Below are 12,228 nucleotides of genomic sequence, written 5' to 3' on the forward strand. Positions count from 1 at the left end.
GGGTATTATCGCAAGTTTGTTAAGAATTATGGGAGAATAGCAACACCTCTAACAACATTATTGAAGAAAGATGCATTTTCATGGACTCCAGAAGCAACGAAGGCCTTTGAACATCTTAACGAGACAAAGTGCCAAGTACCAGTCTTAGCTATGTCGAACTTCACAAAAACCTTTATTATTCAATGTGATGCCTCAGGAAATGGAATTGGTGTTGTTTTAATACAAGAAGAAAGACCCATTGCTTTTGAAAGTCATCCAATCAAAGGAAAGTATTTACACAAAGTTATTTATGAGAAGGAAATGTTGGCAAACTGAGACAATAAACAAATGTTTGGAAGGATATCTTCGTTGCTTTGTATCTGATAAACAAACACAATAGGTCAAATGGTTGCCTCTGGTTGAATATACTGCAGCAAAAATGACCCCATTTATGGCACTTTATGGATATCATCCACCGTCCATCACATCATATTTAAGAGAAAATTCTAAGGTTCAAGCTGTGGAAGATCACAACAAGTTCCCCAACTCTTAAAGGATAACTTCACTTTGGCTCAGAATAGAATGAAACAACAGGCAGATCAACATCGCAGCAAAAGAAGTTTTGATGTAGATGACTGGATATTTCTACGACTACAACCATATAAACAAATGCCCCTTAAGCAAGCTAAGAAGGATAATAAATTATCCCCAAAGTATTATGGTCCATACAAGGTGTTGTAAAAGATTGGTACTATGGCATACAAATTGGAGCTTCCTGCAGCTTCCCGAGTGCACCCAGTTTTCCATGTTTCATGCTAAAGAAGGTTATAGGTGACAAGCTCCCAGTTCAAACAATATTGCCAGAACTTGACGAGGAAGCAAAAATCATATCGGAACCTAAAGCAGTCATAGAAACAAGAACTCGACAGCTGAGAAATCGGTCAATTTCGGAGTATCTCATTAAGTGGAAGAACTTACCTGCTAAAGATTCCACATGGGAGGATGAGAATTTTATACAGAAGCACCCAGAACTACTCAAACGTTGAGGACAAAACTTTTTGAAGGAGAGGGGCATGTTAGGTCCCTATAATACTAATGATTCCCCCATTACTATTGTCATTGTAGCCCTTATTGTTATTGTTGTGCCCCTATTGTCCCCATATTGTTATTATTGTACTCTATAGAAGCCCCTTATTGTTATTGTTGTGCCCTTATATTATTATTGTTATGTCATCTTTGATTATATTGTGGCCCCTTAGACTCCTATATATAGAAAGGAGGTTTTGTCATTTATATCATCCAAGAATTGTTCATTTGTGTAATGTAAAAGAGGTTGCCACCTCGAAGAGGCTGATTTTGAAGTCATTGATCTATCTTTTCTTCTATTTTGTGAGTTGATTGCATAACATCGTCCTTGGTGAAGCTACCCGATGGTGTACGGTTGTGGATGTGTTGTAGTCTTTAGGCCCAGCAGCTTCACGACCTCTATTTAAATGAGGTTATTTTGGCTCCTGTTGTCAACAATGAACTACAACAGAGAACCCTTCACCCACATCTGTGAATGGAAGAGACGTTCCCCCTCCTCTAGATCTTCAAGCTCAATTTTCTGGATCTTTGTGGTGGCCACGGTGGCACTGGGCTCCGCATCAATGATCTGCTTCCCTTTGTCAGTTCCCTTATCAGGTTCTGATTCAGAGTCAGAACCTGTGTCTGATTCGGAAGCCTTCAGCTCGGCCACCAGTGACTGCTTGGCCTAACACTCACTTGTATTGTGAGTGGAGCTCTTATGGAACTCACACCATTTTCCCGTGTCCTTCTTCGTCTTCGTGGTGTTGTTCTTTGCTTATGGCTTCGGCGGGTTGTCCTAGGTAGCCCCGCCTTGGCTTGGTCCTTTGTTCTGTGGTTTGGGGGCGCCTTTTCCTTGCTTTGGATTCACAGATCCAAAGTCTCGCTTCTTCTATTTAAACTTCTGCTCAATCTTTACAGCATACCGATACACCGTGCTGAGCGAGGAAATGTCTAGGAACTCCATCTCGTCCTGGATGTACTTGTGTAGACAATCGCGGTACTTGAGCACCAAATGTCGCTCAGTATCCTTGATACCCAGCTTCGTGCGAAGGGTATGGAAAGTATTTGTGAACTCTGGCACATCTTGGTCCCTTCCCTACTATAGCGTGGTCCACTTTATGTATTTATCTTCATAGCTCCCGATAGGGTAATATTGTTCCTTGATAGTGTCTCAGAAAGAATTCCAAGTGGGTGCGGTTGAAAACAGGGAGGGTTCACTCTTGTCCTTTTGTTCACAGTAGGTTTCCCACCAGTCCTTGACGTGCGGGGAGGCTTCGAGAAATGCAAAAGTAATCTTTTCCCGATTGGAAAAGTCATGAACTGAAAAATATCCTTCCAACAGATTTAACCATTTATCTACGACGTCTGCATCTATCAGGCCTTCAAATATGGGAATATTGAAGTTAACTTGTACGTTAAAAGGAGTAGCACCTCCATAGTGGCTGCTAGATGAAGATGCATCGCCTGTGGGTAGCTGTCGAAGGATCTGGGTGAAGTTATCCATCATCGCGTCCCTGTGTCACTCGACGACTTCCTCAAGCAACATTTTGAAAGGATCTCATGCCCCCTCGTCTTTCTTTTCTTCTGCCATGGGAGGTCGTCAGGTTTTGTGAGGCTGATCCTGCAATGGTTCAACCAGATCGAGCCCTAAGTCCTTATACCTTGACCTCGTTGGGGACATGCAAAGAAAAATAGAGAAAGAGCAGACTGCTCTAATACCATTGATCTGAACTTAAACAATAATGCTACAAATTACAGATATAATCATAAACCCAGAGATGCAGCAGAAACACACTTCATTTCATTAATAGAAAAATATTGAACTATGCTTACAAACAGAATGGAAATCAGATGGTTCGGGTGATGGTAGCTTATCTCTGAGAAGAGATGTGGCGGCTACATGCCTCTGAACTAAGTTATAATGAGGCTCAAGGGCCTTTTTATTATTGAACAATAAGAGAAAACCCTAAACAACCAAAACTCTAACCCGAGGAGATGTAACACCAAGAGTTTATGGGCCCCATTGGGTTAGTTGGACAACCAACTTCGCAGGGTCATAACTTGGTCATATTATCTTTGTTTGACGCGTATGATAACTCGTTGGAAATATCTCTCTGAGGAATACAACTGCCAACGCGATTGCAATAGCAATCACCAAAGGAATTTTGCCAAAAAATGTCATTTAGGGCCTCAAAATGGTTCCAGAAGTTCAGGACCCAAAAAACTGCCAAAAATAGTAAACTGTGATATAATTAAGGAAACTGAAAAACTAAAAGAAAAAATAGTGAGAGTCCATGTAGCATAAAAACTATGCTGAAGCAAGAAAACTGATAGCTTGAAGACTTGAATCTAAAAATAAACACAGGTATTTTAATAATAATTTATTAATATATAAAATTGTATATGATGATATAAGATGATCTGAATGTTACAATGAGGCCCTGCTTTTATACCTTAGCAAGTGACCTTTCGTGAATGGGCATGTCTTTTAGACATGCCTTTTCACTTAACTTAAAAACTATTTAACCTAATTAATATTTAATTATTTGATCTTTTATATTTATTTTATTTTATTATTTGTTATGAATTATATTCATAACATAGCCCCTTCCTTCAGAAGCTTTGTACTCAAAGTTGTATTGTTGGCAGTTTCCTTCACCCTAATCCAAAAGAATTTTCTTCACTTGCATTTTATCACCCTGGAATATTAAGTAACTTGATGTCACTACTCAACTTGTATAATTTTTTTTTTTAATAACTCAAGTTCTTTTTCTTTTTTTTGAATATATATATATATATATATATATATATATATATATATATATATATAATAGTTATAAACCAATAATTAATTCATCGGTTAATATGTGTAGCCAAAGGTTGCGACTTGGGAAATATGGTGGTTGACCCCTGAATTAAGTGTGCACGTTATGAATGATATGGTGGGCAGAGAACTGCTTGGTGTTATTGTCGAGCAAAAAGGTAATGTCATAATTAGGGTTTTTCAAATGCGTGAGACATAACCTGGTCGTATATGTCGAGCGGTGGTCCAATTTAAATAGCAATTCTCTCCAACAAGACAGTGCAACGACCATCCTCGAGAAGTCATCGTGCAATCTGGCGATTCTCAGCAACCGGATGCCACCCATCTCGATGAAACGAGCCGCTCTGATAGGGTTGTCCACTAGGTTTTTGAATACGCAGGCGACTAGTGTCGCAAGCTCTGGGTCGTGTTGAACATCGGGCGAGACGAAGAGATCCATGACTAGCTCTAGTCCTCCTTGCCGAAAAATGCCACACGTGATGGATTCTTCACACTTATGGTCAGATAGTTCCTTTAATTCCAGAAGGTGAAAGCCCGAGAATGCATACTTTCATTCATATTCATCGGCTGCTGTCTCAACATATTTTGTTATCCTTTTCTCCCCGCTTCCGAAAATTCTAAACATGCCCAAGATGGCACAAGCAGCTCTTCTCTGAATTTTGATATGCTCTGAATAGAGCAAGGTCGTGAGTTGACAAACGAGGGCATCGTCACCGATCCTATCCTTGTAATCCTCAACCCACGATGCCAAAACCTTAATAAGTTTAAGATCCGAAAGTTGTACTTGAGGATAGGGTGACAGCAACGCTAAGGTGAGATCCCTATCGTTGTCATCCAGTTCAACGAGAGCACACATCGTTTCCATGGGCGAAGATAGTGCCAACATTTCGTACACGTATTCCCCTTTTTCAACAATGCGCATCTCCCCTATCCAAAAAATTCTCGTGCTTGCCACTGGTGGGAGTATGAACCACTTGGCTATGAGAGGATTGCAGATATAGATGGAGTCGGGATAGTTGGGTTGCATCAAGAAGAGTTATACGCCTGATCTTGATATTTAAAAGGTGTAGGTTCCTCCCACCATCTTAGGCGGCTTTTTGGAACTAAAGAGTCAAGGGATAAATAAGAGTTCGTCCAACTAGGTGCGAAAGAGCAGTGTGTCCAACAATTTCAATTGTTTTCCTCCATAGCTCCCACAACAAGCGATGGATTTTTGTTTGGAGGCACCTTTGCCCATTATCTCCTGATAAAACTGCTTGACGAAAAGAGTGTGTTCCATTGTTTGCACACAGTAGCAAATCTATACAGATATTTTGTTGGCAGCCATGCCAATATATCTTCAAACAAATCACCTGGTAAATTGTGACACTATGTAGTGTAAAACAGTTGATGTTGTATAATATGAAGAAATTGAAACTTGGGCAAAAGTCGATAAGGCACTCCCATTTCTTTCCGAACTTGCTCCCATGGCTGCTTATCCAATTTATCAATTGCAGAGCAAATACTTCTGAATTTTCCCTGAGGTACTCCACATATCTCTAACATTCCATCCAACAATTTTCGATGGTTCAGCTTCACCTCGTAGTGCCCGATGTTTAGTTCATCTAAGAGCTCAGCCAAAACCTTCATCACTTCAAAATCAGGTACCATTGGGGAATACTGCCTAGCAATATCAAAATCACACTGATAGAATTCACGGTAACATCCCTTAGAAGGTTTATCCCTCCTGTAGACCCTTGCTATGTGGTATCCTTCCAATTTATTGATACCATGCATAGCCAGATATCGTGCAAAAGGCACAGTAAAGTCGTATCTCAAAGAGCATACTTCACCACCTTGCACCTTCATATGCAAGGAAACATCATCATCTGAATCATTCCCTTGGCCTACATTGCCTTCATCGACATTACTTTCACCCACATCCAGACCAGCTTCATCTGGATCCTCATCTTGATCATTGCCTACGACATCTTCATCTTCAACATTATAATCATCTATTGCTTCATCTTCTTTTGTTTCTTCATTGTTGTTGTTATCTTCCTTATTATCGATTTTTGCATAACTCTCTTTAAAACATGTTGCAGCTTCGGCACATGATTTTTCTAAACGCTGAAATACTTCTTGAATACTAAATTGTTCAATGTAATCAAGATGTGAACGTAATGGCACATTGTGCGGCGAACTACGTTCTAAGGCCCGCATGGTGATATCGTGTGCCATGGCTCTGATACCACTGTAGCATAAAAAATATGCTTAAGCAAGAAAACTGATAGCTTGAAGACTTGAATGTAAAAATACACACAGGTATTTAATAATAATAATTTATTAATATATAAAATTGTATATGATGATATAAGATGATCTGAATGTTACAATGAGGCCCTGCTTTTATACCTCAGCAGGTGACCTTTCGTGAATGGGCATGTCTTTTAGACATGCCTTTTCACTTAACTTAAAGACTATTTAACCTAATTAATATTTAATTATTTGAACTTTTATATTTATTTTATTTTATTATTTGTTATGAATTATATTCATAACAGTCCAAGTGGAATAAGCGGGTGGCCACCAATATCCACCTAGATCACAATCACTCCAACCTTGTCCTTGAAGTATACAAACTTCATCCTGGGACAGAGGCTTTGTTAACAATCTGCTTGTCTGAAGAATAGTATTACAGCCACACTGTGCCCTTTTGTACCATGTCTCAGTAGTAGATCTTATTGTGTTTTGACCTATCATCAAGGTTGTCTCCTGTACTTGATCAAACAATCCAACAAATAGATTCTAAAGCCATACCGCTTCATAACTCGCCAATCAAGTTGCAATATATTCAACACCTACAATAACGAGCACAACAAATGTCTGCTTCTAGCTTATCAAGAAATCATAGCGGAGCCTAAACAAAAGCAACATCCTAATGTACTATTTTTGTCTCTCACACTCACTGTCCAATCTAAATCCCTGCAGCTTTACTTCATCACTTCAATCTATGTCCAAGTGTACTATGAAGGTACTTCAACACAAGTTGAGTTGCATGTCTTGGTTCAACCATCAACTGGACAACTTCCTTTGTTGGAGCCATCATCATGCTTGCTTTTTGGGTACCCTAACTGGGTGCTCATTTAGATCCTGCTGTGGCAATTTTCGTTGCTCCCTCTGCCACTATTGTTATCTAGTCACTGGAGTGCATTAGCTATTTAGTCTAACAATCAAGATCCTTCATTTTGAATCCAAAGGTTAACTCCCTTTGTCACTGAGGAGGGGTTGACTACTCATATATCGTGAGTCCTCCTACTCCCATCAAAACAAGGTCATCCAAGACTCCTTAGATATCCATACCATGCCCGAGGTATGATCAACGTTTTCTTCAGTGTGTAGATCTTTTGTACACTTCTTCCTCAATTTACTTTATTGCGGAGAGTGGTCTCTATGTCCACCTGATGAGATTTCAAATACATAATAGAGACAGCAAAAATAATAGTTCTAACAAAAGTGTGCTTGACAACCAGATCAAATGTCTCCTCATAGCCTTCTCCCTCTTACTAGGAGAATTCTTACGACTCTTGCTTTGTTTTTCTCTAAGTTGTCATCTACAACATACTTTATCTTGGAAGTCACCACTGACTTCTTTTCAGCACAATTTTCTTTATCATGGCATCCTTTAAACTTGTTGACATGCCTGCTCCCTCTGAGCTAAGGTCTCATCTAGTACAATATCTTCTCAACACAAATCACTATTCTTGGGAGAGTCTATTCATCACAAGCTTTGCTTTGTTCCTCCACTACTTCCATCCATTGTCAAAGCCTTGGCAGCCTTCACAATGTACCTGCAATCCTCACTAGGAGGCCATGGAAGAATAATTATAACCAAGAAAAAGATACAAGGACAAGAGGCTAACTAATAGTAAAGCAACAACAAAAATAATTAAGGAACAGATACAAGTTACTTATCTTTTGATCGACTGAAGGGAATTGACAACTCCCTCTTGATCCTTGCCATCTTGAAATCATCAACATCGTCATCCTTGTCTTCTTCATCAATTACTTCCCTTCCTTCCTTGCATGAGCTAGGATGAAATCATCAAAGAGCTTATCCAAATCTGCTAGAGTTTACAAACCCTAGATTTTCAATTTTCATCTACATCTTTCAACATACATTGTCATAAGAAAATTTTCTTTTTATAACCAGAAGTCCAAAGCCATAGAGTTCTCATGCCTGGGTGATGTCATCAATCAAAGATGTATCAAGGCAGCAAGGGACAAGTATAGTAGATTGAATCATAGAGACAAATATTCAATGAGGGAATGGCATTCCAATGTCTTCTCTAGCATTTTACAAGAAAACTTGCTCCACTAACCAACTCTTAATAAGTAGACTTCCTTCATGGGAGAGGCATAAGCAAATTTTGTCCTCTAAGTAGTGTAAACTAGATGCTTACCTTTGGTCCTGGGACTCCTCATTGTAGCAACAGTTATAATTTGAGTATGTTTATCAAAATTGATCACAGCACAAAAGAAAAACATTTTTTTCCTTTAAATTCAAATCATAAAAATGCCCTATCAGCTCATGATACTTGAAACAAGTATATTCAAGATGCATTTTGTCTCAACAAGAGACGTCAAAAAGATTAGCAGTGTTTCTCAAAGATTGAATAACTTCTCCAAACAATATGTCCTCTTGGCTCGGGCAGTCCTATACTTTTTAATGACAATATTACTTGCACACGTTCATTTTGATGTCCTTCATAACTCCCTATGGCTCAAGGAAGAACTTTCTTAGTGGATTAATTAGGGATGTATCCCTTGATAAAATTGCCATACTTCCAGAAGTTATGCCATATATATTGATCTCGATGAATCAACATATTTTCATCTTATACAATTATTATTGCTTAGTGTGTCAAAAGACTTGTGTCTTGTAGTATAATGCCATGCTTCAAGCATTCTCATACCAGATCTATCTCCCTTTCAGATCTCATTTTTCTATTAGGCCTTCTTGAACTTTGAACCATACTTCAAGGTTTGAGTAGTGTGATGATCTCATTTCTTCATGGCAACTTATAGAATAATTATCAACTTGTGTCATAGCAATTGTGTTGTAATACAGATGGGACAATTCAAATCATGGAGTTCCATGCCTTTCATTGATCAGTGTTTATGAGTAAGATCCAGAGTATTTATAAAAACAGAGATGAATGATTTCAACCTTTTCTAATGGTAGTCATTTGTCCTTTACAATGACTTGATCTTCAAGAGGTTTTCAGTTTACACAAGGCTAACAAGGAACTCGTCTTTTTCTTATTTAACTCAATCATTGTACTTGAATTGCATAGCATAGTGATAAACATGAATTCAAATCATGAGACTAGAAAATAGGGGTCAAAATTTAATATGCCATATTAATCTCAAAACAAAAATGCTTTAAATACTATTATCAATACTTTTAAATTCTGAGAAAATACTTATTAACAATCAGACTTTTCAGTTCAACTTCAAAATAAGACTTATCTGACAAACTTCAAGGAGGTTGATGATGAATTCCTTCTTGCTCCCTGCTTAGAAATCAGTCAAACATATCTTCATCCTCAAAGTCATTTGATCTGTCATATCTTGATTTCTTATGTTGAGGACGCTCAATAATGTCTATTGCTGAAGTAGAAGATTCACTCTTCCTTTCACTAAGACTTTTCTATTCAGTACATTCGTGTTTGTAGTGACCATACTTGAGACATCAGTAACATTGAATATTCTTTTTCCTATGATTCAGAATAGGAGCAATATTTCTTCTTGTATTTCCTTCCTATAATTTATGAGACTTTTGTCTCCTTTTATCATTCTCTTGATCAGTATAGTTGACTGAGAATAACCTTATCAGAGTGTCATACATTTGTTTTGAAGTCTGTAATCCTTCAACCAATGGAATCAGATAGTCTTTGATGGATTCGACAATAATCCCTTTGGCCCTGATTTCCTTTTTCTTGTGTTGGACCTTTTCTCCATCATTCTACGGTTCAGAAACTTTGCCTTTCACATATTTCATAACATTATTTTCTTCTAAGATGAGATCTATTCTAGTTTTCCAAGCTTTGAGATTTGATGCACCTTCCAACTCATGTTCATACTTCACATAAGAAGCCATCTGGTGAAATATTTGATCACAGATCTGATTGTAGGAAGAATGTCTTTAGGAAGTGATCTCAATTGCCCTGTTTTTACCAAAGCTCTAATACCATGTTGGTTTTTCAAGTGTAATAGATACAAGCACTAATTTATGATACTGATAATTACTTCCAATGATGTAGAGATTATTTTACCTTTTCCAATTTATCATTAAGCAATTACACTTCAAAAAATCAACCTTAAAAAGCAGTAGGACAGTAGAGATCACAATGCACAAAGACAAACAAGATTTACACTGGGAAAACCCAACAACCTTTTCCTTGGAGAAATTATTCAGCTCATCAACAGATACATCTAATTTTTCTAGTCAAATACAAAGTCAAACTAACCAACAATACAAATTGCCCACTTGACAAGTCACAAAGTTGCCCAATCAACTTATCCCTTTCTGATCTACCTAGGCCAAAATTTGACCTTCCTCTGTGCCACGAAACTCACATTTGCTGCCCAGAAATGCCTAGAAACTCCACACGTGTGAGGTTGCAGAAGAGAAGGGTTTCACACGTGCAAGATCAAATAGAGAGAGAGAGAGAGAGAGTGTGTGTGTGTGTGTGTGTGTGCTTGCAATGTCTCTGTCCTTTTTCATCCTTCTTGTCTTATCTCCTTCGCTTGAATGAACAAAAGATAGCTTGTTTCTTGTGTGATTCGAATGTGACAAGAGGAGGAGATTGAGTTCCTTATATATAGAATTTTGGGAGACCGAATGGGTGCCACTTTAACTGGGGCCGACTTGATCATCTTCGAGCCAAAAAATCAAAATTTTCTCTTTTGAAACTGACATGAAGAACATGTCTTATATTTATTATTACGTATATTTCAAGAGCTAAAATATTAATTATGAAGACCGACCATAGCTACAAAATTCAACACTCCCTCTTAGCTAGGGAGGTATTCATAATGCCTATCCAGATGTTCTCTTGTTGACAAAGTTCTCTAAGAAAAGGTTAAAACAACTTATCATTTATCATCAGCATCATCTAAATATCATAATCCTGGTTAGCAACGCTGACCCATGGTAAATCAACAGCATCATTAGCTTGGCCTGCTTGCCAAGTGCACACCCCTTGCACACTCCCTCTTGCTCCATCTTGATCTCTGGAAAGCCTATAACAATTCTTTGTAACATAGGAAGAGCCCTATAGTGTAGGTGTCCCACCCTCTTATGTCAAAGCTCGCTCTTCTTGTCACTCTCATGTATGAGAGCCTTCATTGCATATCCTGTCAACAAATAGAGATTCTTCTCCCTTCTCCTAATTACTCGCCTCTTGTTGGGATCAGCTCCTTTCGCCCCAACAGCCACTTCACCTCGCATGAAGTTGACCTCTAGTCCTCTGTCCTCCATGGCCAAAAGCGATAGGACATTCTTGTCCAAACCCGGTACAAACTACACTTCACTCACCTCCATGATACCTCCTGATTCAATCTAAAACTCAATGCTACCAATGCCCTCTACTGCATACTTGGCATTATCACCAAGCTCTAATGTATATCTTTAGGCTCCTTGGTCATGTTGGTGTATATGTCTCAAAATCATGTCATGTGATGAGATGCTCCACTGTCCACAAACCAAACACTCTTCATGGCGGTTCTAGAAAGGCATGACACCAAAGCAAAGTTCTTCTCGAACTTTTCAACCAAATCTTCCATTTGTTCAATGGTTGTTGTGGTTGTCTTTCCCTTGCCCTTCTTTCTATTTGGACAATAACTAGCAAAATGTCTAAACTTGTGACATGCAAAGCACTTGACTTTGCTCATGTCCTTTTTACCCTATGAAGGTCCACCTCCACTCTAGTTCTACTTGGCCTTCCCTTTGCTCTTTTTCGCTTGTGCAACAAGATTAGGCCCCTCTTTATCCTCACCACTCCTTCGTTATCCTTTGGTTAATGAATTTTCCCAAATCTCCTTCTGGATGAAAACATCCCACAACCAACCACAATCAAGAAGTTGTTGCCTTGCGAGGATCCCATCCACAAAGGTGGTTCAATGCTTGGCGCATCCTTCCTAAGCCACTTTCACAAGCTTTGAATTATTCATTGCCTCCCCAACAACTGAAAGCTCATCACGAACCTATTGGATCCTTATGAGGTAAGATGTTATGGTCTTTGATTTTTTTCATCCTAATGTCGTTTAATTTTTCCCGCAACACCATCTTCCTGTTTTCATTTGAACTCTAA

This window comes from Pinus tabuliformis, chromosome 9 (assembly GCF_031772625.1).
Source record: "Pinus tabuliformis cultivar Carrire ecotype Pingquan chromosome 9, CPIR1, whole genome shotgun sequence".
In the NCBI taxonomy this organism is placed as follows: Eukaryota; Viridiplantae; Streptophyta; class Pinopsida; order Pinales; family Pinaceae; genus Pinus; species Pinus tabuliformis.